The sequence below is a fragment of the Pteropus medius genome, unplaced genomic scaffold (genome assembly GCF_902729225.1).
Source record: "Pteropus medius unplaced genomic scaffold, Ma_sr-lr_union100, whole genome shotgun sequence".
Classification (NCBI taxonomy): Eukaryota; Metazoa; Chordata; class Mammalia; order Chiroptera; family Pteropodidae; genus Pteropus; species Pteropus medius.
The window spans coordinates 33,380,599-33,391,890 of NW_024340696.1; positions in this window are offsets into that span (position 1 = coordinate 33,380,599).

Here is an 11,292-nt window from a genome sequence, read left to right on the forward strand (position 1 = left end):
GTGCCTGCGCCTCTCATTGCTGTCTGCTTGCTGGCCTATTGAAAGCACTTGTAACTCGGGCACCGTGAAAGGGCAAGTGATACAGCAAAAAGAGCACAGGCTTGGGGACAGATGTGTAGATTTGGCCTGGGGATATCAGGAGAAATAACTAGAAGTAGGGAGTCCTCTATAATTGGTTAAGAGTGCATATTTGGCTTTTTCTGGTTGATCCTAACTTGCAAATGGGCACAAAAATTAGGGAAGATAACAGTTATTAACTAAATTTTAGCAATTTGGGGTCAATCGCTACAGATATTATTGCTTGGCCTCCTGGATTATTACCAGAAATAGTGGTCTGACTTCTTATAGGTCTAATTTATAGGAGGCTGGCTGTCTGAGCTGGTTACTGTGGTTAATGTGTCGGTTTCTTATGTTTATTGCTATAGGTTGTGAATCAGAGTTCTGTTTTTATATATGGTCTGGCTGTTTTCCATTTGTATATTTAGTCTGTCATTGTATAACCCTCAGCCTCAGTTTCTTCATGTGTCAAAATGATGCCAATGCGCCTTCCTCCAAGGCTTACAGATAAGAATTAATTTGGACAGCATTTATCAAAGTGTTTGTTCTATAGTAGGCTTTTTTTTTTTTTTTCTCAGTGGGCTGTGCATAGCATTTTAACATTAAAATACTTGTCCATGAGAACAGGTCTTTAAAAAAATAGGTATCTTTACAATGGAGCTGTCTTCTTTGTCTATGACATTTCTTCCCCTATACTCATGATCTAATCATGACTGAAAGGAGAGAACAGGACTTTGTTTTGAAACAGCACTTCCTCAGGGTGGCCTCACTGTGTACACCAGGGTGGGTGAGTGGAAAGGTCTGATAAACCTTACACAGCAGAGCCTAAAACTACAGGATAAGAGCAGAAAAATACTATGTCTTTCTTTTTCAGTGTTTTGCAGTGTTAGCATGTATGATAAAATGAGAATGAGATCATTCTAATTTTCTGGTTTCTTCTATGTTATCGAATCCTGTTGGTAAGCAAAGAGTGCATTCTGTCACATCTTACAATTGCGATGGAAGCACATCTGCTCTGACAAAACCACTGACTGCAGAGTCAGCTGAAACTTTGCTATGGGTTTTATTACTATTATTTAAACTTTCATTAGTATTTATAATCAGCCTAGAAAACATCTAGAAAGGATGTGAGAGATTGTTGTTTATTACACTTGCTTTGGATTCTTAGCAGAGAGTGAAATCACATTTATATTATAGGTGCAGCTATAGAAACTATGAATAATAGCCTTTCATAAACATATCACCATAAAGCCTTTCATAAACACATTAGTTCAGCAGTCCAGGTTGGCCTCACTAGTCTCAAAATGGTTCCCTTGCATTCATTCATGCACCTAATAGTTACAAAAGTTCTGAGAGCAACGTTCACCCATACTACTTAAGTTGAGAGAGCTGCCTGGGCTCTGGCCTGGACCTGGGAACAGTTGAGTCCCACTAATGTGAAGCTAGGGTTGATTACGATCCTGCTAGTGGCCCCTGCCCCAAACACAGCCCATACAGTCACCCAGCGCTCTCCTCGAACCCATGCTGCCATGTTCGCTGCTCACTACAGGTCTCTCTCCCAGCCTCTCAATTCTGGGAATAAATTCCTCCAGACTCTTTAAAGACTTTTGCTCTGCTTTTGGTATTCTGCAATTTGACTACTGTGTTCAGATGTGAATTCATTTGTATTCACATTACTCAGACTTGGGCTTCTTGAATTTTAGGATTCATTGTTATTAACTATGAGAAAGTCTCATCCCCCCTCCCTTTTTTCTAATACTACTGGTTCCTTTCTTGTCTTCTTTATTCACTCCTGGAATTCCTATTGGATACTCATTGTACTATCTCATTCTATCCCCCCATGTCTCTCAATGGCTCTTGTTTTCCATCTCTCTATCTTTCTGTTTTTCATTTTACGTAAATTCCTGAAAGACACGTGGCACAGATTGCTTGGACAATAAACCATAACAGCTCAGTGCCTGTTTACTTGTTTGTCACCTGGGGAAAACAATACTACCCACCTACCTATGGCTATTGCGAAGATTAAATAAAGCTTTTAGAGCACTGTCTGTCCACATGAAGCACTGTGTAAGGTTACATATTATACTCCAGTTCACTAATTCCCTCTTCTGCTATCTAATCTGCTTTTAATTTAGTCACTGAGACTTTAATTTCAATTTTTTTTTTAACTTCCAGAAGGTCTGCTGATTTTTTCAAAGTTGCCCTTTTCTATACTACCTCAGTATTTTCTTGAGTTTTGCTTCCTTCTTTGAATCATTTGAAACACTAATTTTATATTCTTTTAGATGGTCCTGTTTATCTTCATTTTATTTAGACTAAAAGACAAAGTTTGTACAATAAGGCTCTGAAAATGCTGTCCAACAGAACTTTGCAACAATGGAAATATTCTCTCAACTGCTCAATATGGTAGCCACGTGTGGCCAATGAGCACTTGAAATGTGGCTGGAGTGACTGAGGAATAAATTTTTAATTTTATTGCATTTTAATCTATTTAAATAGCCACATGTAGCTACTGTATTGGAGAGGACAAATCCATGATCTGCACTCCACCCCAATCATTCTGTTACTTCTCTGACCTCACCTCCTACTTAGAACCACCTTGTGCACACCACTCCAGTCACATGGGCCTCCTGGCTGTCACTTGAATATGCCACGGACATAGGCATTTTGAAATGTTTGCACTTGCTGTTTTCTTCCTGGAAAGCTCTTCCCCTAGATGTCTGCATGGCTTGTTCCTTAACCTCCATCAAGTCTGCACTCAAACGTAACCTTCATGTCTCCCTTCGCCCGTCTCGAAATGGCAAATTTTTCCCCCAATGCATTTTCTACCTCCTTTCCTGCTTTTCCCTTTAACACTGATCACTGTTTAATGCAGCATGCATTTTTATTTATTTAGTTTGTTATCCCACTAGACCATATTCCATGAGAGAAAGGATTTTTGTCTGCTTTGTTCCCTGCATATCCCCAGCAACTAGAACAGTGATCAATAAATATTTGCTCAATGAATGAATGGTCAGAAGTTCTTGAGATTCTGTCCTGTTTGTTGTTTCTACTGACTCTTGTTCACAATGGTTTGTGTCTGTGTGGCTTCAGATTTTTGATTGTGGGCCTTCCCTTAGCAAGGCATTTTCCTCCTTGTGAAAACCACATCATCACATCCTTTCCCAGTAGTTTTGCATTTATTTCTGTCAGGTACGCCAGGTAGGGGTGCCAGATAAAATCTAGGATATCCAGTTAAATTTGAATTTCAGATAGACAACAAGTAATTTTTAGTGTAAGTATGTTCTGTGCAATATCTGGGATATATTTATACTAAAAAAACTATTTGTGCCCTTTATTTTTATTTGCAAAATCTGGCAACCCTAACACCAGGACTATTGCCAGCCCTGCACCAGGTTTTATTTTATCTTTGGACTGGTAGTTCCTAGACTCTGCTGAAAATTTAGACCCAAACCTGTGTGAGGCACAGGCCCCAGGCTTCAGGTTAAAATTTCTCAGGGGAGACTTCTCTTTTCATCTAGGGCCATTCATCCTTTGTTATCTGTCTTACTGAGCAGAATTTTTAAGGTTCGCCCTTTTACTGTTCTAACTCCCTACTATGCCTAACCCCAAATTTTGTCTCCTATCCCTTTATGGAGGTTAAATACCCAACATCTGGTAACAAACTCTCCCCCACTCCTAAAATGTCCAGTGCTTGTCACTCTCAGTTTCTTCTTTGATTCTGACACCTGGGTATACTTCTTTATTTCTTGACATTAGCTGGGCCTTTTAAAGAATTCTGATTTTATTTTACCTAACATTTCTAGAAATTTATAGACAGGTTTTCATCTTATCTAGTCTGCCATCTTGCCGGAGTGCTGCCTCCACAATAGGCAGGAGATAACGTATTTATTGTAAATAGCACAGGCTTTAGAACCATACAGAACCTGGGATTTAATATTTTTAACTACATGATTTCAAACACATCACTGACGTTAATTATGCAAGGAAGCCATTAGACTGAGGTGGCTCTAATGCCATGGCGGCCTGTATAAGCAACCCAAAATCTAACCCTGTAAGTGCCTTGAGGTTCCAAAATCAAAACACTAAGGATGACCAATCCACAAGTAGCCAACTAGGCTTTAAGCCATAGGCAATCAAATAATTTCCTTTCTTTGCTTCCACACTTCTAAGTCTTTCCCTTGGCTCCTTTGGTGATATGCCCCCAACCTCACCCAGTTTGAATCCATAAACGTGCAAATTAACTCTTAAAATTGTTAATATGCCTCTTTTTCTAAACCTACTTCTTATTCCCTAAAGTGGAAATGATTATAAAAGGGCTGTTGTGAAGACTGATTCAGTTCAGTGTTTTGAACACAGTAGGTGATCAAAAATATTAACTCCTTTTCTTCCTGCCCAGTGTATAATCTACACCGTCTTCCAACACCGTTCCTCTGTCTTTTCATGTGGAGGTTGCCTTTTCTCTTCAACCGCTGCACTCACCGTGGCCAGGAGGAAATGCACGCCGCCTTCCTGATACCCACATCCCGATACCCGTTCATTGCCACTTTTCCCCCACCATCAAAACTCTTTGTGATGCTCATGCCACCTAGTTCCATGACCTTTCCTTTGGGGCTGTGGTACCTAGTATTTTCCAAGCCACTGTCCCCATTCAGTAAGGGCTTTCACCTAGTGCCAGGTCTTCTCCATTCTTCCTCTGTAATCATTTTGGAGAATTCAAGTGTCCAGCATGGCCACTTTTATGGTTTTTTTGACATCTGCTCTTATAACCCCCGCTCCATGTAAACCACCTCCACACGTCCACACTCTTATCAGCAAGAACTCCAACTCTTAAGTCTTAGTAATTCTGTCTCTACAGAAAACCTCCTATTCTTCTGATTCCTTGCCTTTCATTCTAATTATTCATTGATATTAAGATATTTAATGCCTAGATCCATCATTTTCCTCAGGTTAATATTTTTAAGTTGCATTTTCTTCCTCCTCCATCACTTGAAATTTTATCTCGGCTTTTTCACTCCATTGTCTCTCCAGGAACCCCAAACTTTGAGGCCCCAACAAGATAAGTCCCCTTCAGGACATCACCTCCACATCTCTCACAGCAGCAGGAAAACATTCACACTGGGGCTCTAACAAATGCCTACTTTCCAGTTTACCTGGGGCCCAATCTCTCCTCGACGCTTTCACTTATCTTTGACCTGCTTATTTTCCCATCCCCCTCAGTAACTAGAGTACATAAAAACTATTTCTAGTCAAGTTTAAATCCAGCTTAACCATCACAACCCTCTAATAGGCAGAATATTACATTTTGAATCTGCTGCCCCCTGCTGACATTTTACCAAGTTGCAAATTTTACCTTTCCAAAGCCATAGAAGCCAGGTTTTCTATGGATTCTATACCTAATTTTCCTTGTTATAGTCCATTCATCTATCTTCCTATATATAAGCCAGAGGTCTTTATTATGATGGATATTTATCATTTTCTTGTGGTTCTATTAGTTTTTGCTTTATGTATTTTGAGGCTATTTTAAATTGGTATATACAAGATTAGATTTTAATTTGTAGTGAGTTGATTCTTTAAGAATTTAAGTAGTGTTCTCTAGCCCTGATCCTGCTTGCTTTTTCTTAAAGTCTATTTTCTCTTATGTGAATATAACTATTTCAGCTGCCCTTTGGAAAATATATATATACCCAGTGTATCTACTTTACTCTTTCACTTTCAAACTCTGTGTCCTTAGGTTTTAGGTGTGTTCCTTGTAAACAACTTGTTGCTGGATTACTTTTTCCAATTTGAATTTTCTTTAAACTGAAGAATTTAGTCTTGATTAAGCACTATCAAAATCCAATCCCAGTAGCACTCCCTTGGCTCCTGCCAGTATATGCTAATTATTACATTTCTGGCTTCTAGTCTTTTCCCTTATCAGGCCCAGCACATCCACAGCCAGGCTCTGCGAGGATTTAACCCTAGCTACAGGCCTGACAGCCACAAAGTGGGTGGGAGCAGTTATTGTCTGAGCAGGGAGGCGTAGGGGTTAGGTAGCAGCCTCTGCAGCATCTTCTAGCATAAGAAGTGACTTATTGGGGAAGAAAGGGCTACCGCAAAATCAGGAGTAGGGATTGCAAAGTCAACATCCTCATGGCATGTTGCAAGGTTCTAGGTTTTCTCTACCAGGGCCTTGACTTTCACAAAACAGAACTTGGCTGAACATTTAAGTCTCTGAAACTCTGTGACTACAACAATTATACGTTTAGCTTGAAGCACAGCTTTCAACCTAGGCCTCCTTGTAAGCTCCCCAGAGATACCTTGGCTCTCATATTTCAGCACTAACAGTTTGATAACAACCCTCGGCCACATTCTTCTGTTGTGTGGATAACCACAACCTAGCAGCAACCAGCCAACTCTGCTCTTCTTGTAGATATCGTTCTCCCCCTATTTATCAAATACCTGCCTCACTGAACTTCTAGAGAATTCCTCTCCATGGGGATATTTGCTCAAGTTACCACCTGTGTCTGGGGTCTCCAAGACCACCCTCACACTGAGTGATCTGCTAGAAGGACCCACAGAACCAAGCATATATAACTGTACTCACAACTATGATTTCTTACAGAGAAAGAACATCAAACAAAATCAGCCAAGGGAAAAGGCAATGAACAAACCAGAGGAAACCAAGCACAAGTTCTAAGGGTCTTGACCCAATAGTCACATGGCACAACCATAATTCCTTCAACAATGATGTGTAACATATATACTGTCCACCAGGGAAGCTTGCCCAAGCCCGGGCATAGGTGGCCAGGGTTTTATGGAGCTCAGCCATGTAGGTGTGGTCTGTCTAGCATGTACCAAAATTTCAGATACCCAGAGGGAAACCAGGTGTTCAACATAAACTTTATTGCTTGTACAAACATTGCAGGCACAGTAAACTGCCCTTATCAGTTAATAAATGGAGGAGAACATGCCTGAAATCCCAATTGTTAAACATTAGCCAAAGGCGAACCTTGCATGCAGGTCTTTATAAGGAAAGCAGGTTTAGGTCTGCTATGCTAACTCTTTTTTCTGCACACCATCTGTGAAATATTTAATAACTGAGCCATGACCTTGTGCCAAGGAGTACATATACCACACTTACCGACCAGGATGTCATCCTCTTCATCCTTTGGGTGGGAGATGAGCCAGCTCCTAATCTCCGATTAACCTGTTTGCTCACATCTCACTCCTGGTCTACTTTTGTTAGTCTGGGTCCTCCAAGAAGCAGACGCAAGACGAAGAAGCAGATACCAAGACCAAGAAGGGATAAGCTGTGTAATAGATTTAATAGAGGCAACACTGGTAAGGAAAAACAGGGAAAGAGGAAGGTTGGATGAAAGCAACTTAGAGAATAATGTAATTGTACGGGAGTCTAACAAGACCTCCAGAGTCCTCAAGCCGAAGTCAAGGAGTCATAAGATCCCTCTCAAGATCAGTCCTTGGCTGAAGGCAGCGTGAGAAGCGGAGCCTCTGCATGAACACAGGGATGGGTTTCAGAGTGCAGCAGCTAGGCGGGCCTTCACTGTGTTATGCTCCCACCTGTTGGAGATCTGAGTCACACTTTTGTGGCTGCCACCACAATGATTATGGCTCTCAAAATACACTTGAAAAATATTCACTATCAAACAAATATTTAGTACTAACAGTACACAGGTTGCAATACTTTTTAGTTAAGTGTTATAAAACCACCTAAAATAGAACACTGATTAACAATGAAAATATGAATAATCTTTCACATTACATTAACTGAACAATAGTCTATGGATGAATTCTGGAGAAAAGACATTTCCAAATTGCTTTGTGAATTGGGAGTTTAAACTGATATGGACAGCATTCTGTATTAGTACTAAATCAAGGTTAGTCAATGACAAAAAATGTGTTACAAAATGTTTGTAACTCAAATAATTTTCTGAAATATGATTTATATTAATAGAGTAAATAGCATTTGTAAGTTTATCTTCCTGATTGACCTCAAATACCTTTAGCAAAAAAAAAGGCATTCCTACACATTTTACATGACGTTCTTATGTGGACAATAAATGACCATATGTAAAACTTCTGAGGTAAAGAAACAGAGCAACGTTTACAGATGTTTCTAAAAATTATTTTACACATAATTTGGGAACTTCTAAACTGTATACACTTAGATGATAAAGTAGAATAATATTTTCTTTAGTATCTAATATTATCTAACAGGATTGGTTTTCTAATTTTTATTAATGTTATCCTCATAGATAACATTGGCCATCAATATTTATAACACAAAATTAACCCAAGGAGACTATAGAGTTTTTGCCATCTGCTAAGTTTCAACAGAAAGCTGGTCCCCATAGTTGCTCTGGCAATTCCTTCCAACCAACATGTTTTTAACTAACTCAGATTAAACAGTTCCTAAGATCAAACAGTTAATTCCTACCAGAAAATAAATTGTTCTACCATATTAACTAGGTTCGCCCTTTGCATGCAGCTTATGACTTGGTACAAACAACAGAAGCTACTAGAAATAAACAATAAACAAAAATATAAGACGTGAAAGATAAAGTTTACTTTTAAAAAAATGAGATCAATATCATTTTCATGTAGAAGATGCCATTTTTATTTACAGGCTAATAAAAAAAATATTAAACTCAACTTAACTAGATATAATACATTTGTCATAAATCCTACAGATGTGAGGCCTACCTAAGTGGAAGACTGGATAGGTGGGATAATGGATTACATAATAAGGATATCAAATAATGTGTAGCTTACACATGAAAACATTAGTCCACTGTGGAGGTGGGGTGAGGAATAAAACCAGCACCAAGACAAGCTGTGCTAACTTTTGGCAACTGTTCAGTTATAATTACCAAGACACAAAATTTTCAACTCTCTTAAATCTAATTTAACATGTCTCATAACCCAAATGTTGTTTTTCCATCATATTCACAACAGATACTATAAAAAAGAATTTAGAGGTTAACATGTAAATATATACACACACACATACAACCCTTACCCCTTACTGAAAATTTTTTCTCAGCTACTGTGCGTATGTGCATTTGTATACGTTTTCCTTTTTAAATGTAACAACTATGCAACAATTCTCTCCTTATCTGTTTGGTTTTGTCCTAAAAACTTGACTGTTGAGTTTCCTATAAATGTGGAAATATAAAAACTGCTTCTCATTTAGTCCTTTGGAAAAAGTCTATAATTCTTAGTTCATCCCCCCAAAATCATATATTCTGAAATAAACTTTTAACTGGGTACTTTTTAAACATCTAACAGGATGCTCACAGTAGCATCTGAGCAATAGTGCTCTCATGTAGGCTTGTACACCAAGGTTAAACAGGAATGAAAAGGGAACTGACCTGTGTGAACAATTTTAAATTTTAAACTACACAGAAATTTTTTTATTCTTCTTATCAGGTCCTTGAAAGAAGTTATATCATAACCATTTCATACAATCGTTTATATTACATATCATTCTCATAGATATGCCAGTTCAAGGGTCTAAAAAAATTCTTTATAAACTTATTAGATAGGTCTTAAAAATCAAAAGGTTTTAGCTAATAGTTCCTAAGAATTCAGTCACAGTAGATAAAAGACATTCTCTGAAAAAAATGTCATGGTCATCCCATTCTGGACTGTGTTTTAAAAATATAAAATGTGGTTTCAAGTCACAACCAAAAAGTTTTCAGATATGCTACAATATAAATCTTTTGGCTAAATAAATACACTAGCTAAAATCTAGTTTGCAGATCTCATGTCATGCATGGGAATGAATAAGGAAAAACATTTTTTTTCTTTTAAGAGGCCTAGCCTAGCATGTCAGGAACAAACAATAACATGTAGCTTGCTTATTCAGTTGTGCAATTAAATACTAACTTTTGCTTAGAGGCAATATTATCCTACAAGGTATTTTAATATCAGTAACAATATATACTATGAAGTACATTTCTATTACAAATTAACATGGTGACATAACAGATGAACAAAACCACCCAAAACAAACCATAAATGAGCAATAGTTAAAACATAAAATTTATAAATAGCAAAACCATCAAATAAAGTATATACATTTTATAGATTTACCTATGAAGAAATATATAGTACATCTAGGAAAGACAACAAAATGTGTTGTATATCACATTACATCTGAATATTACAAATGAAGAACAAATTCAAATAATACTCTGAAAGCCTTGTAGGCTTTCCCCCACTTAATATTCTCTTAAATGCCTATCCTTTAAAACAGTGATGTTGGCAAAAACTATCACCCCTTTTAAAGCAGTATTTTCACTTTCTCGCAGGGTACAGTGGCCTGCAGAACAGTAAATAAGAACAAGTACTCCATGCTTAATACTGGGATAACAGAATTAGCAAATCTGTAGTTCACATATGAAAAGCACTTTAGCCAAACTTACACTGACATGAAAAGCCAACCAGAACAATTACTGTATCAAAAGGTTTTCACCTTATCTTTCCCGCCAGTACCGCAGCTTTTTAGATGACTGGCAAATCAGTTACTTTCAGAGAAAACTGTTTAATGCAATGTGTTTTGTTAACACAGTAATAAATTTGAGCTTTTACTGCCAGAAAAATGTATCTTTTGAGTGCCAGGACAATTACATCAAGACAAGTTTTATGAACAACTCAAAATGTATAAAACTGTCTTTTGTGGATCCTAGAAAAAAACATTTGAGATTAAACATTAATAATGTAATGTTCCAATACCACGCACACAGATCAACATAATTGAGAACAGATATTTCACATCCATCTGCATTTCTTTTAAAAACCAGAAAAGTACAATGTACATTACTTTTCGGAAACTATTTCTAATGCAGCACTGATTGATAAAGGATTGCTTAAACAAAACTATTTTGTACTGCACTGAATAAAACTGAAAGGCAAACTTATTACAATAAGTAATCATTAAGAACTGATTTAGATATCGGGATGCAAAATATATTTAAAAAAACAAACAAACCAACCATCTTTCAGTTTAAAAAAAATTAAGTCAAATCTACATTTCTGTAATTCATTGAGTCAAGTTCTGTCCTTTGAAACACCACACTTAACATTTTGGAATATATAATATAAATTCATTTATTCCCTTGTATTTAAAGGCTATTTCGTATAAAATATCAGTTTGCGCTATCCTTCTACTAAATGGAAAAGGAACCAAAACAGTAGTGCTTCATTTAGTACTTAAGAGCCCAATAACATTCC